The sequence below is a fragment of the Saccostrea echinata genome, unplaced genomic scaffold, assembly GCF_033153115.1.
Source record: "Saccostrea echinata isolate AGI-Se365-2 ecotype Australia unplaced genomic scaffold, CSIRO_AGI_Sech_v1 ptg000016l, whole genome shotgun sequence".
In the NCBI taxonomy this organism is placed as follows: domain Eukaryota; kingdom Metazoa; phylum Mollusca; class Bivalvia; order Ostreida; family Ostreidae; genus Saccostrea; species Saccostrea echinata.
In genome coordinates, this window is record NW_026889765.1 from 24479662 (window position 1) to 24495476 (window position 15815).

Below are 15815 nucleotides of genomic sequence, written 5' to 3' on the forward strand. Positions count from 1 at the left end.
ATAGGACTAGTATATTTCCAATAATCCAGCAGCATATATACATAGTTTCAAGGTCACAGAACTATTTTCCAAGAGTCCTTTATCACCGAGCATAAGTCGAAATATCAAAGAGTTCAATGTATGATAGATTTTATACATGTAGTGATGTCAGTTGTAATATTCTTATCCTTAACAATATGTCTAAACTATGATATAACACACCGATCGAAATCTTTCGTTTCTTTTTATTTCAATTAATATTAGGTGACATTTAATTTTTTACGCAAATTCATTGAATATATATATATATATATATATATATATATATATATATATATATATATATATATATATATATATATATATATATATATATATATATATATATATATATATATGTATATATATATATATATATATATATATATATATATATATATATATATATATATATATATATATATATATATATATATATATATATATATTTCTATGATTTTCAAATGACGAACGATATCAATGGGGAAAAAAATGTCAGGAATATACTTTATAATAATAACTTTATTCTTTACTTTTTAGAACAGACAGCGCACACTAGTTCTCTTCCCTCAACATATGGTGGACATTTCAACGAACCACATCGACCTTCTACAAAAAAAAAAAAAAAAAAAAAAAAAAAAAAAAATAGGTAGCCATTTTTATTGGCATGGCAGGCGTGCAAAGTGTCTGGATTCTGATCCACACACTTGTATGTTGTACCAGCCTCATCGCCATGGTACCCAGCAATTAGGTAGCCCCGATACTCGAGTGTCCAACCTTTATAGCAGGTTTTCCTTGCTAAAATTAAATCACATTATTTTAAATATCAAACAAGTATCATGTCAAATATACCAATAAAAAGCCAGAAGTGTATCATTTAATAAAGTTAAAAAAGTAAAAACTAACAATGTAGTGTCAAGCAGGTACACATTTGCAATACGTAAAACATATACTGTAGACTGGCAAATAATCACGATTGTTTTAATTTCACTATGTTCATCATTCCGCGAAATTAATCCCATCAAGAATGCTTATAGGAAAATTTAATTTAAATTTATTTCTCGCAGAGTGAAATTCAAATCATCGCGATTGGTACTTCTTGAGAAATCGTAAAATTTTAACACCGTGGAATTAAAACGACTTACAGTAAATAAGGTGAGGTGTAAAAATAGCTAAAATTAATATTTCTCATCTCCTGTCAAGATTTAACATGTTTAAGCAGATGGAATTGATTTATACAAACTTCTTTCTCCGTCATCATTTTTTAAAAGAACTAAAATTAAGTTCTGTGAGTACATAATAGGAAATAATTAACACAATTATCAATGTTGTTAAAATAGTGGTCATACAGTACCAACCAGACCCAACCTGACACCTAAGCAGTCCCAGAAAGCAGTCCCCGGGACTGCTTTGGGACCGCTCTGGGACTGCTGTGGGACTGCTCTGGGACCGCTGTGGGACTGCTCTGGGATTGCTGTGGGACTGCTCTGGGACTACTCTAGAAAGCAGACCCAGCAGTCCCAGCAGTCCCTAGGACTGCTTTCTGGGACTGCTTTGTTCACTCATGCATGAAAAAGGTTCTGAGTGACATGATAGCTCCGCCCCTTGTGTATTCTGAATTTGCAGGCTCCCTGTTGTTGTTTTGTTTACTTTCAGCAGAGAGGTGTTTAAGATAAAGAATAAAAAAAAAAAAAAAAAAAACAAGGATTTTTTACAACATTTTAATAAGTAGAGATAGATATACATGTAATTACTAAATGTCTTCAGGGGCTGTAAATTTACACAATTGTAGTCTAGAATTAATTTTAAAAAATGAAAGTAGTTAAAAGGGAAGTCAGGAGATGACTTTTAGCCTTTAAATTAAACTTTAATACAGCTGTTTGAAAAAAAAATATATCTAGGCCTATTTAATTAATTAATGCTAATGAAAACTTTAATACAGATGTTTGAAAAAAAAAATATCGAGGCCTATTTAATTAATTGATGCTGTCAAGTTACGGAATGTACTCAAAGATTGCATTAGCACTATTTAAAAAAACAAACAAACAAAAAAACAAACAAACTTGTCATTACAATAAGACATTGAGAGGGACGTACTGTACTGGATTTTTTTTTAAATTGAAAAGCTAAAACCATATGCATGCTAAAAAAGAGCATTCCATGCTATTTTTTACCGCCCTCAAATAAAACCTAATAATTTATTAAATGACCATGAAATAAAATTATTCTACCATTCTTCAGTCCTTTAAACAATTATATTTGTGAACAATTATTGGGGGATTTAATTATGAATTTGTTTTTGATTTATAAACAAGTTATTAAAAGAGTAAATTTATAAACATTTTAAAATATTGGGAATTGTGACTTATTTCTTATTTGTTTTGTTTGTGTTTTCCTGGCCGATTAATAAAAAGCAATACAAATGTATAAAATGGTGTCAACACCTGAGGTTTCAATCGCCTTCGGGCATGATTAGCAGAAAGTCAATGCATGTTTTTTTGGTATCAGTGTTACACATCACTGAACATGCTGGTCAACAATGACACTAATTTCAATCTATGTACTGCAAAAAAAATTTCGTTTCAATAAATGTGTATAAATTTATTTCGGGATTAATTAATTTTGAACATATTCTGAGGGTTCCATTCTCGTGATTTACACATGTACACTCAAACGTTTATATAATAAAAGTATTATTGTTTTCTGTTACATAGATAATCTAACGATAATTAAATTGGCAAGTCAGTGAAAATAATCGTGACTGAAATACAATACACAAAGAATTTTTCAAAAGCTCCAGTACTTAAGAAAACTGCATTCAGAGTATAGTATGGAAATTGGCCTTGCTCTATAATTATAAGGCCTATTTACAGCTAGTTTTGATAGAAAATAAAAAAACTCAAGTTTAATTTTCTATAAAAAAAAAAATAAATAAATATGGAAACCAATATCAATCACAGTAACTTAGAAATCGATTTATTTTGGTGAAAAATTAATATACCACAAAACTGTGTTTAAATATTCATGTTATTAGTAGGTGTGAACGTCTTTTTTGTTCAATATTTATTATTTGTTTCTATACGCGTAGTGTGATTTTCTTAACTGTTCAAAAATGACTGTCGCATCAGAATTGATACTGCTCAGAAAGAAATGGATCATCAATTTCAATTGCCTTTTATAGTTACATTGTTTATTGGTAATCTCATTTCTGAGTAAGCTCCGCCCATTAAATTAATTAACCCCGCCCACTGGGACTGCTGGGACTGCTCTGGGACCGCTGTGGGACTGCTCTGGGACTGCTTTAGCAGTCCCAGAGCAGTCCCAGAAAGCAGTCCCCGGGACTGCTCTGGGACTGCTTTGTGTCAGGTTGGGTCTGGTTGGTACTGTACAGTAGTCAGGGATAAAACAAATTATCAGCAGAATAAAAAAAACCCACTGTACTCGTAATACGCAAATATACCATAAAAAGTAGAAAACAAAGTTGATGGGAACGTGTAGTTTCAAAGTATACAAGGTATGCAGAAAATAATGTAAATCCGGTATTTTGATTAAGGATATGACTTTCAACTCGATAAAGTCTATACGAGATCTTAATTTTCTCTCTCCTTTTGTACATGACATTGTATGGTTTCTTTTAATTATCTAACGGCATGCACGGTATTGACCGTTCCGAGACAAGGAAATTTTGATACAATTTTTATCCCATATTTGAATCAAAATTTCACTTACCAACAAAGCTGACGTAGATTGAGATTAAATTAAGGATGTATTGCAAGTTAAGTGCTCGTATAATTAACACGGACAGAATATATATGCTCAAACTCAACTTAGTCTCAACAGGTGAAGTTTGTTTGACAAGCCATTGGAAACAGAAATGTATTCAAAGAAGAAATCTTCACGGATATTATTGCTATTAGACGTGTCAAATCAAAGGCACGTATTTTTTTAAAGCGTCTATTAGCAATTTAACAGATTTCTTTACCAGCACTAATTATTAACGTGTAATTGAGAAACATTTTTATCTTAAACGATTATGACAGATAAACAAATTTTGGTTTGAATAAAATATAAGGAGGCATTCCATCCACCTGTAACTATTCTAATAAGAAAATATCCTCATATGTTGAAATCATTTCAATAACTTCTCTTTCAACAATAATTTCAAAGCGAATAAAAACTATCCACGAACCGGAATCGGGTTAAAAATTCTACATGATTAAAGGGAATGCGAGTAAGTACGATAGATTTCGTATTTGTTGACAAGTCAGTATATACTGTACACAATCTTCATTAGTCGATATAATCTGTGATCATGGTAATGCTATTGGGAAAAAATATGTTGAGATTAATTGTATAAGTTTGTTTGTTTGCAGTTTAATGTCCCTTCAAGCCAGTTTTACTCATATTGAGACGCAACCACTTGCTGGTGGAGGGTTGCAGCCACTGTGAAAGGAGACCTTTGTTTGTACGGTATCATCCAAAGGACCAGTCTCCATGTCATTCAGCGGATTAAAAACCACGAAGTAAGGATCTACTCATTACTTTGTGACATTAAAGTTGACGATCTAACCACTGTTCCACGCGGAAAATCGAGTTAAATATACATACTATTTCAGATTACATCCAAAAAATTTTCTCACCTGAAAATATTTTCACAACAGATCTATTATTATCAAGACAAACAGCACAGGGGACGCCAAATGGCCTTTGAAGTCATACATCTCATACTCTGCTCCATAGACATAAGCCCTATTACCATCGTTTCCATCCATGTACATCCCCCACTCTGGATCCTTCGGTAAGCAAAGGGGATCTACTGCCGACCCTTTATGACCATAGTATGATCCTCCTACGAATCCTGTAAAATGTTCTCAAGTTGATCGATTTTTTTCTTTAAAGATTTATTCTGCAGATTATGTTGAGGTGTTACAGCCTTTTTTTTTATGAAAATCCTCTGATTTTTTCCCCCATCAAATTATGTGTAAAGTTTTGCATTTTTGAGGTTTTGTAGTTTTGAATATCTTCTATAAATTTAGAAAAAAAATTAATACCAGATCATAAATTTTCAGAGACAGAAAATTTCCATTGATATTCTATAAAAAATTCCAAAAAGTCTGGTCTCCCACTGGTGTAGAAACATTTACTCTCATTTAATGTGACAAAGTTTCCGTTAGTTTCCAGGTATTTGAAAACAGACTTTGTAAAACTGTAATGTTCTTGCATTCTGCAGAAAAATGGTGTAAATAAGTACCTTTAGCAAAAAAAAAAAAAAAAAAAAAAAAAAAAAAAAAAAAATGAGCCCAACCCTTTGTCTAAAACGTGTTTTAATCTTCAAAAATATTTCTGTCATTATATATCTGTTCATTTTGCATCCGAGGTTGTTTTTTTAAATATATTTAAAGACATGAAAAAAGTATATTTAAATTTAGAATATGGATATATTAATGCAATATTATTACGTCATATGCATTGGCTAGCCAATTTCAATATATATATTCATCAGTCATGAAGAGTCCAAAAGATATTCAATGTATCAATATTGTCATCGAGCAGTTTAATTAACAGGACCAAAAGAAAAGGCTTTACCAGAGCCTTGCTATTTGAAGTTTAATGCAAGTTAGAATGCATCGTTTATACATGTATACAGAAACATAATCTATTGTTACAAATATACATATATTTTGTACCCAAATGAGTAGAATTTTAATATGCAAGTCAAAAACGAATTACAGTAAAACATTTAAATTTTCAAGCATAGTATGTATTCACTTGAATAAACTAAGACTGCTTTGGAAGGACATGTCTTCTTTACCCATCTTGTGTACTCGATTATTCTGTTTCCTACATCTATTAACCCCTTCTCTACCGCATCGGTCAATATGACCGATAGCGCGTTAAAACAAGACTTCGCGAAAACAGGATCTCCGTATCTTTTTTATGATAGCATTAAGGTATATAATCTATATATCATCTTTTAGGAAAGAACTGGGTACGTTAAGTATAACAGAGCGGCCCTGTCTCCAAATTTGATTTCACTTTTTTACAAACATGCCTACGATGTGTCCTTTCAAAATCGTTTTATTTTTTTTAATTATCACAAACCGTTTTTCCGTCAGAGGTCTCGAAAAATGGGGAGTTTTCTTTAGAAATTACAAATTTTGACGTGATAACGTCATCACGGCGTTACTGATTTATAACGTTATACGTTAAAAGAAATCTGTAAATTCTCTGAACCGGAAACTATTTACTTTAACCTGCCTTATGTTCCAGAAAACAATTTTGAACTTTTATTTCAATTCATCGTAATGTATCTTTGATAGCTGGAAGGAGTATAATAATTTAAAGGAAAATATAATTTTATTACAAACGATTTCATCAGACAAGTAATGAAGCTTGATTCATCCATACAGACGAGACAAAGTAGTACTTCTTTTAAAAATGTGCTCGTATCAAATTTATCATTTTTTATGTAAAAATGTCCTAACGATTTCTTCAATCATTTTCCGCATTGTCTATGAAGTTACATTAAAATTTTTAAAGATACATGAATCAGTATTAGAAAGAAAATTGGAACGTCCCATATAAAGTTGTCAAAATTGGATTTTTGGCAATGAAAAAGCCATCAACACCACTCCCCTTTTCCATTCCAACATATGGAACGCCGCAGCTGCCTTATGTGGAGAACATTCATTATATGCTGATACTTTAACATTATATGCTGATACTTTGTCATTATATGCTGATACTTTAACATTATATGCTGATACTTCAACATTATATGCTGATACTTCAACATTATATGCTGATAGTTTGTCATTATATGCTGATAGTTTGTCATTATATGCTGATACTTTAACATTATATGCTGATACTTTAACATTATATGCTGATAGTTTGTCATTACATGCTGATACTTTGTCATTATATGCTGATACTTCAACATTATATGCTGATACTTCAACATTATATGTTGATAGTTTGTCATTATATGCTAATACTTTAACATTATATGCTGATACTTCACTATATGGTGCTTTAAAAAATAGGTTAAACATCGGGATCTTCATACTAAAATTCTTTGACAAGAGAAATAATCCAAAAAAGATTGTTTTCAATTGCAAATGTTTTAGTATATATATAAATGTACAAGTATTGGTGTATATACATGTACATGTATTGGCAAATTGATGGGACGAAAAGGGATACATGTAGGAGGCAGGTGTAAGCAATCTTGAATATACTGGCATATTTGGGAAGGGGTAGAGAGTACATATATAATATTAAGAGTGAACTAAATGAAGATAGCTTTGCAAAAAGCGCGTGTACAGCACGAAAATTTAAAGATAGTTTGGAAGTTCAGGAACTCTCATGTTTTTTAAACATCAATGATGTTACAGGACATCAAAGCAAAATAATACAATTTATAGGGGACAAACATTTGATTCGTTTTTTTGGGGGGAAATGCAATTTTTTTTTTCGAGTCAGATTATTTATTTTCATGTGACTTCGTGAATGATAGATTATTCATTTTCTAGATGACCAGGTAAAGATTATTTATTTTCACACAAAACAAAAATGTCTAACCAAACTCGAAAACTCCATTTCTTTGGGGAGAGGGGCGGGGCTACCACCACGCCAAAGTCATCCTAGTACAGATGATTAATTCACATAATATGGTACCCCCCCCCCCCCATGCGTATTGCCCCGGCCTCAGAACCACGCGTCAGCACTTAAGTTTTTGATAGCTCTTTTATATGTAATTTTCAAATCGGTAGGACGGGGGTTGTTGTTCAAGGATTTTTTCATTGTTATGACATCGACATAGTAATTTAGAGTAGTAGAGGTAGGATGATACTAGCACACATCAATTCCAATCACTGTACTATATAAGTCTACCAAATATGCAAATTAAATCAGAAGGCTTAGAGACTAGCCCTGCCTACTGTACTTTATAAGTCTGCCAAACATGTAAATTAAGTCAAGGGCTCAGAGGCTACATCATCCAAATGACTCCACCCATTTGATAATAAGGTTTAAATCAGAAGGCTTAGTGACTAGCCCTGCCTACTGTACTTTATAAGTCTGCCAAACATGTAAATTAAGTCAAAGGCTCAGTGGCTACATCATCCAAATGACTCCACCCATTTGATAATAAGGTTTGATAGCGTGTTATTACAGACGGCTCAAGATCTGACTCCACCCAATATGATAATAAGCAAAAGGCTTGATTGAGTTTACTATACGATCTTACAGATCTAGCATATGTGTAAATTAAATAAAAAGAATTCCACCCATTTAGTATTAAGGCTTGAAAACATTACTATATGTTCTTACAGAAGGTATAAGATGATCTTTATCTCATTAGCAGATTTGCTACGGTAAGTTATTAAAAGTGACTGCAAAAATCATTTTAAAAAAAACAAGAAATGAAAAATATATATGAAAATATATTCCCATTATAAAAATACATGTATAATCCAAGCACACATTATTTTTGTTTTTTTATCTCCGGAACTGATGCACAGTATTTCTCTGAAATAAATGGCTCCAGTTCATCGTCCCAATTCTCCCCCTCTAATGTCAAATCTTCATACTTTGGAAGAGAAGTGTTACCCTTTCTGACACAATATTTCCCATTTTCCAACCAGTTCTCATGATTTTGTTTGTCCATGCATTTGTTATAATGTTCAATACATTCACCTCTTTTAATCTTGTGTGTAAAGTTATACTCGCAAGGGGTGAAATGTTTGCTTGTAGAGCTGTTGTTCCTTCCACACTTAATAATGTGACGGGTTAGTCTTTCTTTCCTAATAACGTGTGTCTCATCATACGGACAAACAACAAGATTAATATCATAACTCCCCTGGTATTGTGCCATCTTCCTTCCACTTTTATTCAAAGTATATTAATCCCAAAAACAAAAACAAATGAATTCTCCTACAGACACTAAAGGCAGCGAAGGCTTGTGTTTAAATATTTCGGGATATATTTACTTATATATGTACCACTAAAAACTTATAGTAAACTCTACCTATGATAAAAAAGTTTGCTTTTTATACAAAATGCTTACAGAAAACTCCACCCACTGATAGCAATTAAAATTTTTACCTTGGGTTCACAGAAAGTTTACCGATGGAAATGCTAAATTCATAATATCTATACCAATGACTAACAAAGAAGAATTAAACCAATTAAAAAATCATTCAATAAAAGCATTATTCTTGTAAATATGTATTAATTCCTTAAACTTATAAGCATACTTTTCTAATCTTTCTTTGCATCGACACTCACTAAGCCAATGACGGTTAAGGAGAGATAACTCCAAGTGACAAGATAACTCACCATCTTTCATAACAAGACGCTCATTATAATAATTTATACTCCACTCAACAAATAGTACACATTAAGTGTTTCATCAGATGGTGAAATGAAATTTAAAGATAGATAACACGCACATTATCTCACGCCAAACTGCTTCAGGAACAAATAATGTCTTCGGTGCAAACATAAAACACCTATTTATTTATATTTATATTTCAGCAATAGCAAGTTCAACGATCCAATTTGCATATTTTCTGTAAAATTATTACTCAAAATCATTACTTCTACAAGCAATGAAAAAATGTCATCATTGACTTAGCAGTCAATGACCCTTTAACTCAACATTTAACACAACATCTTCCTCTTACTTGATAACCTCACTAATGAAATAATCAAAGAACTGATGAACCACCATGTGAAATATTTTTACCTTTTTGATATCTTTGAGATTAAATAATTAAAAAAGAAAAAGAAAAAAGTCATGTTTTTTTTTTTTTTAAATTTATTTGAACATGAAACCCAGCATGAAATAAAAAATAACTTATAATAACTTTGTATAATGTATAAATACCTTAACAAATCAAATAAATCATAACAATTACATCAAATGATTATTGATTGAAATGAAACTGAGAATAAAAATGAATACAAATCAGTAAAAAATTAGAATATTCCATAAAAAAAAAATCAATACTTACATCAATTGATTATTGATAGCCATCTGAGACAAATCAAAGTAAAATCAAATATTTACATAAAATGATTACTGATTATTGATTAAAATTGAATAAAAATTTTTGCAGAGATCAGTAAAAGAAAATCAAATATTTACATAAAATGATTATTAATTGGAATTGATAAAGTATTTGGCACAGATCAGTAAAAGAAAATCAAAATATTTACATAAAATGATTATTGTGTATTGATTGGCACTAGATAAACATTTCACACAGATCAGTAAAAGAAAATCAAATATTTACATAAAATGATTATTGTGTATTGATTGGCACTAGATAAACATTCCACACAGATCAGTAAAAGAAAATCAAATATTTACATAAAATGATTATTAATTAGAATTGTGACATTTAATAAAAAGTATTCTTACAGAGTAGTGTTTATCAAAATATTAATTGTGCGTAAATTATTGACTATAATTGAAAAAGATCTGAAGTTGCATGAATATATTGAGAAAATGACTAAGAAACAATATATATTTGAATGTAGCAGTTATGAACTTTTTTAGCATACATAAGGATTAATAAATCTAATCACCAATTGTGATATAAGCGTGCAAGGTTATTGCTTTATGAAATATAGAGCATACAATTAAAAAAGATCATTAATGATAGAAAATATTGCAAGGACAATGAATTATACTTAAGCTTATTAAGCTTGAAGCTGAAAATCTAGGCACAAATGTAAACAAGCAATGCCATTACTAAGTAAATCACTGTTCATTATTGCTTACTGATATGATCAAGTGATAACCAAGTTAACATTCTAGTGAACTTTTTAGCAGTGCTATTAATTTATCACTGTGATATGCATCTTAAATGAGTAAAATGTCTGAAAATAAATCCAAACATTAACTAAATTAATCAAAACCATATCGAACAGGTGCTCTTCTGTTTCTTTGCGGTAGAACTCTGCGTGGGGTAATTAGAGACTTATTGGTTTTTCTACATTTTTTAGAAGATAATTCCACATATAATTTCTTAAAGAACTGAGAGGTTTTTTTGTAAATTTTCACAGATATTACATATATTTCATAAATGATTCCTTATGATAATGTTGGTTTGCCTATGTATGTAAATAAGAACTCCTGCGATACCTACAAAAAGAGAAATTTGTGGTTGTAATACTTAGAAGAAAGAAGAGTAATATTGACTTGTAGCATCAGGTTCTTCTTCAAAATTAAAAATTCTGTTTCTGAGTCTGAAACTTTCAAAACTGTCTCTTTCATTCCTATTCTGCCCTGCATTTTTTTTTCTGTTTTGTATGAAACAGCAAAATTTCGCAAAGATGAAAATAATTGTTAAAGTTGATGAGAATAATGATCCAACTACAATGAAAATTAAGAATGAATAACAAGACATTACAGAAACATAGAGATCATGCATACTACAATAGCTAAGCAAGTTTCTACAATAAGGCATGAAAGCACACACTGTGGGATGACAGTGAAGCTATACTATGTTTTCTTACCATGCTATTGATGATGTAAATGAGTTAATATTAATACATTTTTATACAACATGTATCTTTCAAATCAATTTAAAAATATTTTTCAATATGTATAGTAACTATAGACTAATATTTTCTTGAATAATACTTACTTAATACAATGGTCATGAAGGTGCTCATCTCATGCATGTGCGTCTCACCACTGTCTAATCCATCCAACTACAAAGTGATAAATCTCCTTACAGAGGGATATTTTCAATCTACTGTTCACTAACTTTGAAGCATATAAATAGTTTGTACCACTTGTTCTTTACTCTAAAGAATTTAAATTATTATTATTGGGGGGGGGGGGGTTTATAACAAAGCATATCCATTACCTAAACAATACTTAACATAGACTTACAGTAGGTGTAGACAATGGGTCTACAATTCCTTTAGTTGAGCTGGCTGATGCTTCTGTAGAAATCTTCAATTTATGTGCAAGATGTGTAAAATAATAAAAATTACAATTTTAATAAAATTAAACTGTAGTATCATAACTTTACCATGTTTATTAGTTACTCAAAGAAATGATCTATTCATTTTCTTTACCTTACTATTCCCTGTACCCCTAGTCATCGGTGTGGTGGGACGGACGGTGTCAGATTTGGAGGCCTGCTGCAAAAATTGTAATTCAGAAATTAGTCTAACTTTACCATGTTTATTAGTTACTCAAAGAAATGATCTATTCATTTTCTTTACCTTGCTATTCCCCGTGCCCCTAGTCAGCGGTGTGGTGGGACGGACCGTGTCAGATTTGGAGGCATGCTGCAAAAATTGTAATTCAGAAATTAGTCTAACTTTACCATGTTTATTAGTTACTCAAAGAAATGATCTATTCATTTTCTTTACCTTACTATTCCCTGTGCCCCTAGTCAGCGGTGTGGTGGGACGGGCGGTGTCAGATTTGGAGGCATGCTGCAAAAATTGTAATTCAGAAATTGGTCTAACTTTACCATGTTTATTAGTTACTCAAAGAAATGATCTATTCATTTTCTTTACCTTACTATTCCCTGTGCCCCTAGTCAGCGGTGTGGTGGGACGGACCGTGTCAGATTTGGAGGCATGCTGCAAAAATTGTAATTCAGAAATTAGTCTAACTTTACCATGTTTATCAGATACTCAAAGAAATGATCTATTCATTTTCTTTACCTTACTATTCCCTGTGCCCCTAGTCAGCGGTGTGGTAGGACGGACGGTGTCAGATTCGGAGGCCTGCTGCAAAAATTGTAATTCAAAAATTAGTCTAACTTTATTTATATCATGTTTATTTCTTACACAAAGAAACCGATTATTCATTTGTTTACCTCACTGATGCTGGTGCTCTGGATATCGATGGGGCGGGAGGTCTCAGTCGAGGAGGAAGAGACATGCTGCAAAATTGTTGTTCAGAAATTAATCAAACTCTATCATGTCTACATGTATTAGTTACCACAAAGAAATGCTACATGCCCCCCCCCCCCCCCCTATCATTCATTTCAGAAGAACATAATAAATTGCTTACACATTCGGTTTTGGACTCTCCCAAATAAAATGTAATATCGTTGTTTGTAATGACATGTTGATCCATGTCCCTGCAACTTAATGTTGTAATTTCAATAGAAACAACTTGAACACTATGTGTACACCGGAGGTCCAAAATTCCATCACTGTCAAAGCGGTCAAACGAAAGAAAGGGGGTGTCATCAATGCACCCCCTGTACCACCCACCACCATCCCACACGCATCTACCGCTAAAATCACAAACGGAATCCAGCAGTTTTGCTTGCACATGTACAAACAATATCATAAATATGTCGATTAGGATTTCTGTGAGTGTGAACTTCATGGACTTGATCATGGTCACCATTTTCTTCCGCGCGTTTCTTCGAATAATGAATTTCGAGCCCGATTTTATTGTTTCAATTTAAAAAAGACTTTTTAAAAACTGCGTATGTGTGTGCTCATTTCCATTTAATTTTTACGATTTAGACCTTATATGCTTTGTTTGATTCTTTTATTAATAGAATAAACGCTCAAAGTTCTAAATTTACAATCTTTCAATTATCATTATATTTAGCTTTAATTAAAGATTCAATTGTAATTGTAATACTGAATAATGTTTATCATCCGGAGTTATAACTTAAAAAGACAGTACTGCGTTTTCAAGGACGAGTCAATGGTCGAGAAGTTATTACATACATTAAAAACTTGATTGTGTAAAAATATCTATCATATCAAATTTTTATCAGTTGTAATTCATAAATATAAAAAGTTCGAAGTCTGACATTAGCATAAAATTTCAGCAACCTATGAACTCTGCCTTAGTTAGTCCATGCAAAGTAAGGAAATGGTTCACGTTTGCATAATACTTAATCAAAGAAATAGAGACAAACGTCACGAACAACAGGGAAATTTACAACACACTTCCTTACATATGTTAAGTAATCAAAATCAAGAGTCACAAATTTGCAAGACTATAGTTGTTTACTTCTTTACAAGATAAAAGTTGTTTGCTATATTTTGAACTTTTCAACCAAAATGTATATATCATATGCTGAGTAATCAAAATCTAGTCACAAAATTTGCAAGACTTTAGCTGTTTACTTCTTTACAAGACAATAGTTGTTTACTGTATTTTGAACTTTTCAACCAAAATTTATTATTGAAAGGGTAATTAGACCGAGTATAAACATATATATATATAACAAAGTTCAAATACAGCGCATCTAAAAGCAGTCATGGCTTCGAATGTAAAAGCCGTCTTCTCACAACAAATTGATGATGATGGTGAAACCCCAATGTTTGTTATAGAGAAGAATGATTCTTTGAGAATTAGGAAAGGACAGTACTCCATCAAGATGTCCTATTACAACAGGAAGGTCTACTTCCACATTCAAAGTAAGTTTAAACCTTATTGAATAAAGCTTTGTTTTATGGCAATTTATCCAGAAAACTGAAACTAAAAAATACTCATAATTATTAAATTATTAGGTACTTTGATACCACTCTTTTTTTTCTTTTTTTTTTTCTAAAGTATGGATCCGTCACCATGTAAAACATTTACGTTTACCTGTTATATCATTAATATATCCATTATTGAATTCAGATCAGATTAAAGTGATATTACGTCCCTGATAAGGCTTTAATATGGAATTTCAACATATTTCTTTTTCTGTTTTCTCCTGACAGATAATGCAAGGGGAACATCAACTTCCCTCCCTGAGGAGGTCATGCTGGCAATGGCAGGTTTGGGGGAAGAGATTTCGGCAGTAAGAGACTTTGTAAAAAGTCTACAACCTCCGAGTCCTCCAATGGTAAGTTTTCTTGAATTTTGTCTTCATGTTTAGACGATGATATAGATAGCCGTTTAGATAATCCATACAGTTGATATACACATATGTCGGATAGGCAAAATTCCACAAGTGTTATCCGCTTTTTTTTTTAATATAGCTCAGAATCAGCGTGCCAAAAAAAAGGAAAGTTACTATAGTTGAATCAGACGATAACGAAGATGGGGCAACTTTTTAAGATTCATGACCATCTACTGTAGTTAGAAATATTTACTCAAGAATTAATATGTTAACCAAGAATAATGAATACTCGACCCAAGAAGCGGAAGAAGTTACCCTCACCCTATTTTTAATTATTTTAACAAGATCCAATCTTTGAGGCATTCCTGCGTGGTGGAATTAAAAAATGAGACGGTTAAACTTAAGTCATCAGCAGATGTTCTTCTAGAAGGAATCGATAAAAAAACAAGAGAAGTTGACGTAGACGAACAACAATTAGAAATAATCAAAAATCGTATGGCTGACATTTGTTACATCCACTCTTTGCGGCATTCCTGCGTGGTGGAATTGCACAATGAGACAGTTAAACTTAAGTCGTCAGCAGATGTTCTTCTGGAAGGAATCGATAAAAAAAGAGAGAACTTAACATAGACAAACAACAATTAGAAATAATCACAAATCGTATGGCTGACATTTATTACTATCTATGTGTCATGGATTTTCATTGTTAAGCTTTAATAAGGTCAAAATTAAAAAGTTTGTTTGCAGTTGCCTACCGAAGCACTTAAAATACATCCGATTCAAACTTTTTTAACCTATTATTTGTTATCCAACTGAAACCAGAAAACTAATATTTTTTATTATTATTGAAAAAAAATTAAAAATACCTAAATACCCACTCTTAAAATTACAGGTTGACAATTGCAAACAAACACTTTTTTATTCTTGACCTAATGTTATAATATATGAAGCTTACTT

At 31.6% G+C, this 15815-nt stretch overlaps 2 protein-coding genes and 1 pseudogene across 2 annotated transcripts in view; 1 reads left to right on the plus strand and 2 right to left on the minus strand.

Annotated features, from left to right (window-relative positions):
• Nucleotides 1–15815, plus strand: part of LOC133188585 (3'-5' exoribonuclease 1-like) — a 291755-nt gene that overhangs the window by 124622 nt on the left and 151318 nt on the right. The gene's annotated exons all lie outside the window — the stretch shown is intronic.
• LOC133188582 (uncharacterized) overlaps nt 1–15815 on the minus strand; it is a 294465-nt gene that overhangs the window by 87284 nt on the left and 191366 nt on the right. The gene's annotated exons all lie outside the window — the stretch shown is intronic.
• The window catches only part of LOC133188587 (uncharacterized), a 39003-nt pseudogene continuing 23733 nt past the window's right edge, over nt 546–15815 (minus strand).